We start from the raw sequence: 10,000 nt of genomic DNA, 5'->3' as shown, positions 1-10,000 counted from the left end.
ACAGTACAGACCAAAACTGACTCCCGCCGTTTACCCGCACGACCGATAGAACACGATTAGTACACGTCGAAATATAACTCGGAAAATTATTTCTTAATAACTCGATAAATACTCATGCTAACACTTTCATACTTGATATTTGTCTTCGAAATGCTTTACCACACGATGATCTAATATTTATAATTGTCCGAGTAAGCCGGAAAGATAAGTTTACTCTTGGCGGTCGGAGCAATATTTCACAAAAACTGGAGCAATACGCGTCCGAGAGCATTGAAACTCGAGAAATATTGATGACAAGCGGTATCGTGCGTGGATATAACGATTAAAGTCGTGCGGGAGCTCGGGGAGAAAAGTTTACTCTTGGCGGTTGGACTTAGAAAAATTTCGCTCGAGCTCCTTCGCACGGCGATCCGACGCGCCTCGGCGCGCGAACGATTCGTTCGAGCGGCCGAGCAAGCGATGCGCTCCGAACATTATTCTCAGTTTATTCGATAAATACTCATCCGAGCGCTTTCATACTTGATATTTGTCTTCGAAATGCTTTACCACACGATGATCTAATATTTATAATTGTCCGAGTAAGCCGGAAGATAAGTTTACTCTTGGCGGTCGGAGCAATATTTCACAAAAACTGGAGCAATACGCGTTCGAGAGCTTTGAAACTCGAGAAATATTGATGACAAAGCGGTATCGTGCGTGGATATAACGATTAAAGTCGTGCGGGAGCTCGGGGAGAAAAGTTTACCTCTTGGCGGTTGGACTTAGAAAAATTTCGCTCGAACTCCTTCGCACGGCGATCCGACGCGCCTCGGCGCGCGAACGATTCGTTCGAGCGGCCGAGCAAGCGATGCGCTCCGAACATTATTCTCGAGTTTATTCGATAAATACTCATCCGAGCGCTTTCATACTTGATATTTGTCTTCGAAATGCTTTACCACACGATGATCTAATATTTATAATTGTCCGAGTAAGCCGGAAAGATAAGTTTACTCTTGGCGGTCGGAGCAATATTTCTCAAAAACTGAAGCAATACGCGTCCGAGAGCTTTGAAACTCGAGAAATATTGATGACAAGCGGTATCGTGCGTGGATATAACGATTAAAGTCGTGCGGGAGCTCGGGGAGAAAAGTTTACTCTTGGCGGTTGGACTTAGAAAAATTTCGCTCGAGCTCCTTCGCAGGGCGATCCGACGCGCCTCGGCGCGCGAACGATTCGTTCGAGCGGCCGAGCAAGCGATGCGCTCCGAACATTATTCTCAGTTTATTCGATAAATACTCATCCGAGCGCTTTCATACTTGATATTTGTCTTCCAAATGCTTTACCACACGATGATCTAATATTTATAATTGTCCGAGTAAGCCGGAAAGATAAGTTTACTCTTGGCGGTCGGAGCAATATTTCACAAAAACTGGAGCAATACGCGTCCGAGAGCATTGAAACTCGAGAAATATTGATGACAAGCGGTATCGTGCGTGGATATAACGATTAAAGTCGTGCGGGAGCTCGGGGAGAAAAGTTTACTCTTGGCGGTTGGACTTAGAAAAATTTCGCTCGAGCTCCTTCGCACGGCGATCCGACGCGCCTCGGCGCGCGAACGATTCGTTCGAGCGGCCGAGCAAGCGATGCGCTCCGAACATTATTCTCAGTTTATTCGATAAATACTCATCCGAGCGCTTTCATACTTGATATTTGTCTTCAAAATGCTTTACCACACGATGATCTAATATTTATAATTGTCCGAGTAAGCCGGAAAGATAAGTTTACTCTTGGCGGTCGGAGCAATATTTCTCAAAAACTGAAGCAATACGCGTCCGAGAGCTTTGAAACTCCAGAAATATTGATGACAAGCGGTATCGTGCGTGGATATAACGATTAAAGTCGTGCGGGAGCTCGGGGAGAAAAGTTTACTCTTGGCGGTTGGACTTAGAAAAATTTCGCTCGAGCTCCTTCGCACGGCGATCCGACGCGCCTCGGCGCGCGAACGATTCGTTCGAGCGGCCGAGCAAGCGATGCGCTCCGAACATTATTCTCAGTTTATTCGATAAATACTCATCCGAGCGCTTTCATACTTGATATTTGTCTTCAAAATGCTTTACCACACGATGATCTAATATTTATAATTGTCCGAGTAAGCCGGAAAGATAAGTTTACTCTTGGCGGTCGGAGCAATATTTCACAAAAACTGGAGCAATACGCGTCCGAGAGCATTGAAACTCGAGAAATATTGATGACAAGCGGTATCGTGCGTGGATATAACGATTAAAGTCGTGCGGGAGCTCGGGGAGAAAAGTTTACTCTTGGCGGTTGGACTTAGAAAAATTTCGCTCGAGCTCCTTCGCACGGCGATCCGACGCGCCTCGGCGCGCGAACGATTCGTTCGAGCGGCCGAGCAAGCGATGCGCTCCGAACATTATTCTCAGTTTATTCGATAAATACTCATCCGAGCGCTTTCATACTTGATATTTGTCTTCGAAATGCTTTACCACACGATGATCTAATATTTATAATTGTCCGAGTAAGCCGGAAAGATAAGTTTACTCTTGGCGGTCGGAGCAATATTTCACAAAAACTGGAGCAATACGCGTTCGAGAGCTTTGAAACTCGAGAAATATTGATGACAAGCGGTATCGTGCGTGGATATAACGATTAAAGTCGTGCGGGAGCTCGGGGAGAAAAGTTTACTCTTGGCGGTTGGACTTAGAAAAATTTCGCTCGAACTCCTTCGCACGGCGATCCGACGCGCCTCGGCGCGCGAACGATTCGTTCGAGCGGCCGAGCAAGCGATGCGCTCCGAACATTATTCTCAGTTTATTCGATAAATACTCATCCGAGCGCTTTCATACTTGATATTTGTCTTCGAAATGCTTTACCACACGATGATCTAATATTTATAATTGTCCGAGTAAGCCGGAAAGATAAGTTTACTCTTGGCGGTCGGAGCAATATTTCACAAAAACTGGAGCAATACGCGTCCGAGAGCTTTGAAACTCGAGAAATATTGATGACAAGCGGTATCGTGCGTGGATATAACGATTAAAGTCGTGCGGGAGCTCGGGGAGAAAAGTTTACTCTTGGCGGTTGGACTTAGAAAAATTTCGCTCGAGCTCCTTCGCAGGGCGATACGACGCGCCTCGGCGCGCGAACGATTCGTTCGAGCGGCCGAGCAAGCGATGCGCTCCGAACATTATTCTCAGTTTATTCGATAAATACTCATCCGAGCGCTTTCATACTTGATATTTGTCTTCGAAATGCTTTACCACACGATGATCTAATATTTATAATTGTCCGAGTAAGCCGGAAAGATAAGTTTACTCTTGGCGGTCGGAGCAATATTTCACAAAAACTGGAGCAATACGCGTCCGAGAGCTTTGAAACTCGAGAAATATTGATGACAAGCGGTATCGTGCGTGGATATAACGATTAAAGTCGTGCGGGAGCTCGGGGAGAAAAGTTTACTCTTGGCGGTTGGACTTAGAAAAATTTCGCTCGAGCTCCTTCGCAGGGCGATACGACGCGCCTCGGCGCGCGAACGATTCGTTCGAGCGGCCGAGCAAGCGATGCGCTCCGAACATTATTCTCAGTTTATTCGATAAATACTCATCCGAGCGCTTTCATACTTGATATTTGTCTTCGAAATGCTTTACCACACGATGATCTAATATTTATAATTGTCCGAGTAAGCCGGAAAGATAAGTTTACTCTTGGCGGTCGGAGCAATATTTCACAAAAACTGGAGCAATACGCGTCCGAGAGCTTTGAAACTCGAGAAATATTGATGACAAGCGGTATCGTGCGTGGATATAACGATTAAAGTCGTGCGGGAGCTCGGGGAGAAAAGTTTACTCTTGGCGGTTGGACTTAGAAAAATTTCGCTCGAGCTCCTTCGCACGGCGATACGACGCGCCTCGGCGCGCGAACGATTCGTTCGAGCGGCCGAGCAAGCGATGCGCTCCGAACATTATTCTCAGTTTATTCGATAAATACTCATCCGAGCGCTTTCATACTTGATATTTGTCTTCGAAATGCTTTACCACACGATGATCTAATATTTATAATTGTCCGAGTCAACCGGAAAGATAAGTTTACTCTTGGCGGTCGGAGCAATATTTCTCAAAAACTCGAGCAATACGCGTCCGAGCTCATTGAAACTCGAGAAATATTGATGACAAGCGGTATCGTGCGTGGATATAACGATTAAACTCGTGCGAGAGCTCGGGGAGAAAAGTTTACTCTTGGCGGTTGGACTTAGAAAAATTTCGCTCGAGCTCCTTCGCACGGCGATACGACGCGCCTCGGCGCGCAAACGATTCGTTCGAGCGGCCGAGCAAGCGATGCGCTCCGAACATTATTCTCAGTTTATTCGATAAATACTCATCCGAGCGCTTTCATACTTGATATTTGTCTTCGAAATGCTTTACCACACGATGATCTAATATTTATAATTGTCCGAGTAAGCCGGAAAGATAAGTTTACTCTTGGCGGTCGGAGCAATATTTCACAAAAACTGGAGCAATACGCGTCCGAGAGCTTTGAAACTCGAGAAATATTGATGACAAGCGGTATCGTGCGTGGATATAACGATTAAAGTCGTGCGGGAGCTCGGGGAGAAAAGTTTACTCTTGGCGGTTGGACTTAGAAAAATTTCGCTCGAGCTCCTTCGCACGGCGATACGACGCGCCTCGGCGCGCGAACGATTCGTTCGAGCGGCCGAGCAAGCGATGCGCTCCGAACATTATTCTCAGTTTATTCGATAAATACTCATCCGAGCGCTTTCATACTTGATATTTGTCTTCGAAATGCTTTACCACACGATGATCTAATATTTATAATTGTCCGAGTAAGCCGGAAAGATAAGTTTACTCTTGGCGGTCGGAGCAATATTTCTCAAAAACTGAAGCAATACGCGTCCGAGAGCTTTGAAACTCGAGAAATATTGATGACAAGCGGTATCGTGCGTGGATATAACGATTAAAGTCGTGCGGGAGCTCGGGGAGAAAAGTTTACTCTTGGCGGTTGGACTTAGAAAAATTTCGCTCGAGCTCCTTCGCAGGGCGATCCGACGCGCCTCGGCGCGCGAACGATTCGTTCGAGCGGCCGAGCAAGCGATGCGCTCCGAACATTATTCTCAGTTTATTCGATAAATACTCATCCGAGCGCTTTCATACTTGATATTTGTCTTCCAAATGCTTTACCACACGATGATCTAATATTTATAATTGTCCGAGTAAGCCGGAAAGATAAGTTTACTCTTGGCGGTAGGAGCAATATTTCACAAAAACTGGAGCAATACGCGTCCGAGAGCATTGAAACTCGAGAAATATTGATGACAAGCGGTATCGTGCGTGGATATAACGATTAAAGTCGTGCGGGAGCTCGGGGAGAAAAGTTTACTCTTGGCGGTTGGACTTAGAAAAATTTCGCTCGAGCTCCTTCGCACGGCGATCCGACGCGCCTCGGCGCGCGAACGATTCGTTCGAGCGGCCGAGCAAGCGATGCGCTCCGAACATTATTCTCAGTTTATTCGATAAATACTCATCCGAGCGCTTTCATACTTGATATTTGTCTTCAAAATGCTTTACCACACGATGATCTAATATTTATAATTGTCCGAGTAAGCCGGAAAGATAAGTTTACTCTTGGCGGTCGGAGCAATATTTCTCAAAAACTGAAGCAATACGCGTCCGAGAGCTTTGAAACTCCAGAAATATTGATGACAAGCGGTATCGTGCGTGGATATAACGATTAAAGTCGTGCGGGAGCTCGGGGAGAAAAGTTTACTCTTGGCGGTTGGACTTAGAAAAATTTCGCTCGAGCTCCTTCGCACGGCGATCCGACGCGCCTCGGCGCGCGAACGATTCGTTCGAGCGGCCGAGCAAGCGATGCGCTCCGAACATTATTCTCAGTTTATTCGATAAATACTCATCCGAGCGCTTTCATACTTGATATTTGTCTTCAAAATGCTTTACCACACGATGATCTAATATTTATAATTGTCCGAGTAAGCCGGAAAGATAAGTTTACTCTTGGCGGTCGGAGCAATATTTCACAAAAACTGGAGCAATACGCGTCCGAGAGCATTGAAACTCGAGAAATATTGATGACAAGCGGTATCGTGCGTGGATATAACGATTAAAGTCGTGCGGGAGCTCGGGGAGAAAAGTTTACTCTTGGCGGTTGGACTTAGAAAAATTTCGCTCGAGCTCCTTCGCACGGCGATCCGACGCGCCTCGGCGCGCGAACGATTCGTTCGAGCGGCCGAGCAAGCGATGCGCTCCGAACATTATTCTCAGTTTATTCGATAAATACTCATCCGAGCGCTTTCATACTTGATATTTGTCTTCGAAATGCTTTACCACACGATGATCTAATATTTATAATTGTCCGAGTAAGCCGGAAAGATAAGTTTACTCTTGGCGGTCGGAGCAATATTTCACAAAAACTGGAGCAATACGCGTTCGAGAGCTTTGAAACTCGAGAAATATTGATGACAAGCGGTATCGTGCGTGGATATAACGATTAAAGTCGTGCGGGAGCTCGGGGGGAAAAGTTTACTCTTGGCGGTTGGACTTAGAAAAATTTCGCTCGAACTCCTTCGCACGGCGATCCGACGCGCCTCGGCGCGCGAACGATTCGTTCGAGCGGCCGAGCAAGCGATGCGCTCCGAACATTATTCTCAGTTTATTCGATAAATACTCATCCGAGCGCTTTCATACTTGATATTTGTCTTCAAAATGCTTTACCACACGATGATCTAATATTTATAATTGTCCGAGTAAGCCGGAAAGATAAGTTTACTCTTGGCGGTCGGAGCAATATTTCACAAAAACTGGAGCAATACGCGTCCGAGAGCATTGAAACTCGAGAAATATTGATGACAAGCGGTATCGTGCGTGGATATAACGATTAAAGTCGTGCGGGAGCTCGGGGAGAAAAGTTTACTCTTGGCGGTTGGACTTAGAAAAATTTCGCTCGAGCTCCTTCGCACGGCGATCCGACGCGCCTCGGCGCGCGAACGATTCGTTCGAGCGGCCGAGCAAGCGATGCGCTCCGAACATTATTCTCAGTTTATTCGATAAATACTCATCCGAGCGCTTTCATACTTGATATTTGTCTTCAAAATGCTTTACCACACGATGATCTAATATTTATAATGGTCTGGGAACGCTAGGAAAAAAGTTTACTCTTGGCGGTTGGACTTAGAAAAATTTCGCTCGGTCGGAGTTGCTCGCAATGCGCCCGGAACATTATTCTGAGTTTATTCGATAAATATTCATCCTAGAGCTTTGATACTTGATATTTATTGTTAGAATGCGTTATTATACAATGATCTAATATTTATAATGGTCTGGGAACGCTAGGAAAAAAGTTTACTCTTGGCGGTTGGACTTAGAAAAATTTCGCTCGGTCGGAGTTGCTCGCAATGCGCCCGGAACATTATTCTGAGTTTATTCGATAAATATTCATCCTAAAGCTTTGATACTTGATATTTATTGTTAGAATGCGTTATTATACAATGATCTAATATTTATAATGGTCTGGGAACGCTAGGAAAAAAGTTTACTCTTGGCGGTTGGACTTAGAAAAATTTCGCTCGGTCGGAGTTGCTCGCAATGCGCCCGGAACATTATTCTGAGTTTATTCGATAAATATTCATCCTAAAGCTTTGATACTTGATATTTATTGTTAGAATGCGTTATTATACAATGATCTAATATTTATAATGGTCTGGGAACGCTAGGAAAAAAGTTTACTCTTGGCGGTTGGACTTAGAAAAATTTCGCTCGGTCGGAGTTGCTCGCAATGCGCCCGGAACATTATTCTGAGTTTATTCGATAAATATTCATCCTAAAGCTTTGATACTTGATATTTATTGTTAGAATGCGTTATTATACAATGATCTAATATTTATAATGGTCTGGGAACGCTAGGAAAAAAGTTTACTCTTGGCGGTTGGACTTAGAAAAATTTCGCTTCGGTCGGAGTTGCTCGCAATGCGCCCGGAACATTATTCTGAGTTTATTCGATAAATATTCATCCTAGAGCTTTGATACTTGATATTTATTGTTAGAATGCGTTATTATACAATGATCTAATATTTATAATGGTCTGGGAACGCTAGGAAAAAAGTTTACTCTTGGCGGTTGGACTTAGAAAAATTTCGCTTCGGTCGGAGTTGCTCGTAATGCGCCTGGAACATTATTCTGAGTTTATTCGATAAATATTCATCCTAGAGCTTTGATACTTGATATTTATTGTTAGAATGCGTTATTATACAATGATCTAATATTTATAATGGTCTGGGAACGCTAGGAAAAAAGTTTACTCTTGGCGGTTGGACTTAGAAAAATTTCACTTCGGTCGGAGTTGCACGCAATGCGCCCGGAACATTATTCTGAGTTTATTCGATAAATATTCATCCTAGAGCTTTGATACTTGATATTTATTGTTAGAATGCTTTATTATACAATGATCTAATATTTATAATGGTCTAGATACGATAGAAAGATAAGTTTACTCTTGGCGGTTGGACTTGAAAAATGTTCAAAGTACCGAGATAGTATATGAAAAGTTGAATATTTTGTGTTAAATATCCTGGAAATATAAATATTTATTGTGTTGTACAAAAAAATTTTTCATGCAAAAATTTTTCTAAGTCCCAACAGCCCCGCCGGACGGGCTGTTGCCGCGGCGGTTTGCACCCATAAGCGCGCGTGCTATTCACCGCGCGGCGCCGGCGTCCTTGCCGGCCGTTCGGTATCCTTAAGAGACTCGACGGTTCGGCGAGTCGGGCGGTTCAGCGCGCGCTTGGGGCTATTCTACGATCTCGGTCGAGAAGCAGTTCACGGCGCCTCGAGACTTCGGTCTCGACTGTTTCGTTCCGTACTTCGTTTAGAACTTTTCTCTACACAGCATTGCCACGGGTCGGTGTCTAAGACCGAATGGCCCTTATGTGGCGAGCCTCCCATCGAGGAGGTTGGTGACTTGTATGCACTGATGTGTATACTCGTACTAACTGAGCATCAACTCTTCTATCCGAGCTAAAAGTTTGAGATAGTTATGGAAAGATGTTTGAGAGAAACTAAAACTAGAAAGAAGTCAAACTTCTTGTTTGCAGAGAAACGAAAAGTAAATAAAATGAGGTTGGCTTTCGGAGGGGCATTGTTACACCCAGAGCCCAGCATGCGTCCTGTCCGCGCTTCCTCGGCACTTGTGTCGATTGTCCAGCGCCCGTGGTTACGTGCTACGTGGGATACTCGTGCTACCAGATGTTAGCTCAACCTGAGAACGCAAGGAAATATAAGAATTTGTTCTCGAGAGAAACCCAAAAGGGAAATATTAAACATGAATTTTATGCACTACACGTAATGATTTGTGATGTTATGAGAAAAATATAAACCGAGAACGCAGGAATATCTGGCAAATGAATTTGTTCGAGGTTAAGAAAGAAAGGAAAAGAAGGAAGGTGGCAATATGATATAAACTCGTTCGAAAGGTTCTCTGAGAATTCGAACGAGTAAAAATGAATTTATACAAAACTTAAGAGAGAAGAGAGATTGAGGGAGGAATATGATATAAACTCGTTCGAAAGGTTCTCTGAGAATTCGAACGAGTAAAAATGAATTTATACAAAACTATAAGAGAGAAGAGATTGAGGGAGGAATATGATATAAACTCGTTCGAAAGGTTCTCTGAGAATTCGAACGAGTAAAAATGAATTTATACAAAACTATAAGAGAGAAGAGATTGAGGGAGGAATATGATATAAACTCGTTCGAAAGGTTCTCTGAGAATTCGAACGAGTAAAAAGGAATTTTTATACAAAACTATAAGAGAGTGTCGTCGACCTGTCTCTGAAAGAGCTGGCGACGAAAAGACACACATATTTATTATATATTGAAAAATCGACAAAAATTGTCGAAGCTCCCTGGTTGATCCTGCCAGTAGTCATATGCTTGTCTCAAAGATTAAGCCATGCATGTCTCAGTACACGCCGCATTAA

General features: G+C 44.1%; 1 non-coding gene across 1 annotated transcript in view; it reads left to right on the top strand.

The window, feature by feature from the left end:
* The first annotated feature begins 9,922 nt into the window (after nt 1-9,922).
* The window catches only part of LOC143219839 (small subunit ribosomal RNA), a 1,920-nt gene continuing 1,842 nt past the window's right edge, over nt 9,923-10,000 (top strand). Inside the window, exon 1 of the ribosomal RNA XR_013011492.1 lies at nt 9,923-10,000. This exon is cut by the window's right edge and continues 1,842 nt beyond it. This is a non-coding gene — a ribosomal RNA (small subunit ribosomal RNA).

The sequence above is a fragment of the Lasioglossum baleicum genome, unplaced genomic scaffold (genome assembly GCF_051020765.1).
Source record: "Lasioglossum baleicum unplaced genomic scaffold, iyLasBale1 scaffold0073, whole genome shotgun sequence".
In the NCBI taxonomy this organism is placed as follows: domain Eukaryota; kingdom Metazoa; phylum Arthropoda; class Insecta; order Hymenoptera; family Halictidae; genus Lasioglossum; species Lasioglossum baleicum.
The sequence above is the reverse complement of the archived record's forward strand: the minus strand, read 5'-3'. Positions and strand labels throughout refer to the sequence as shown.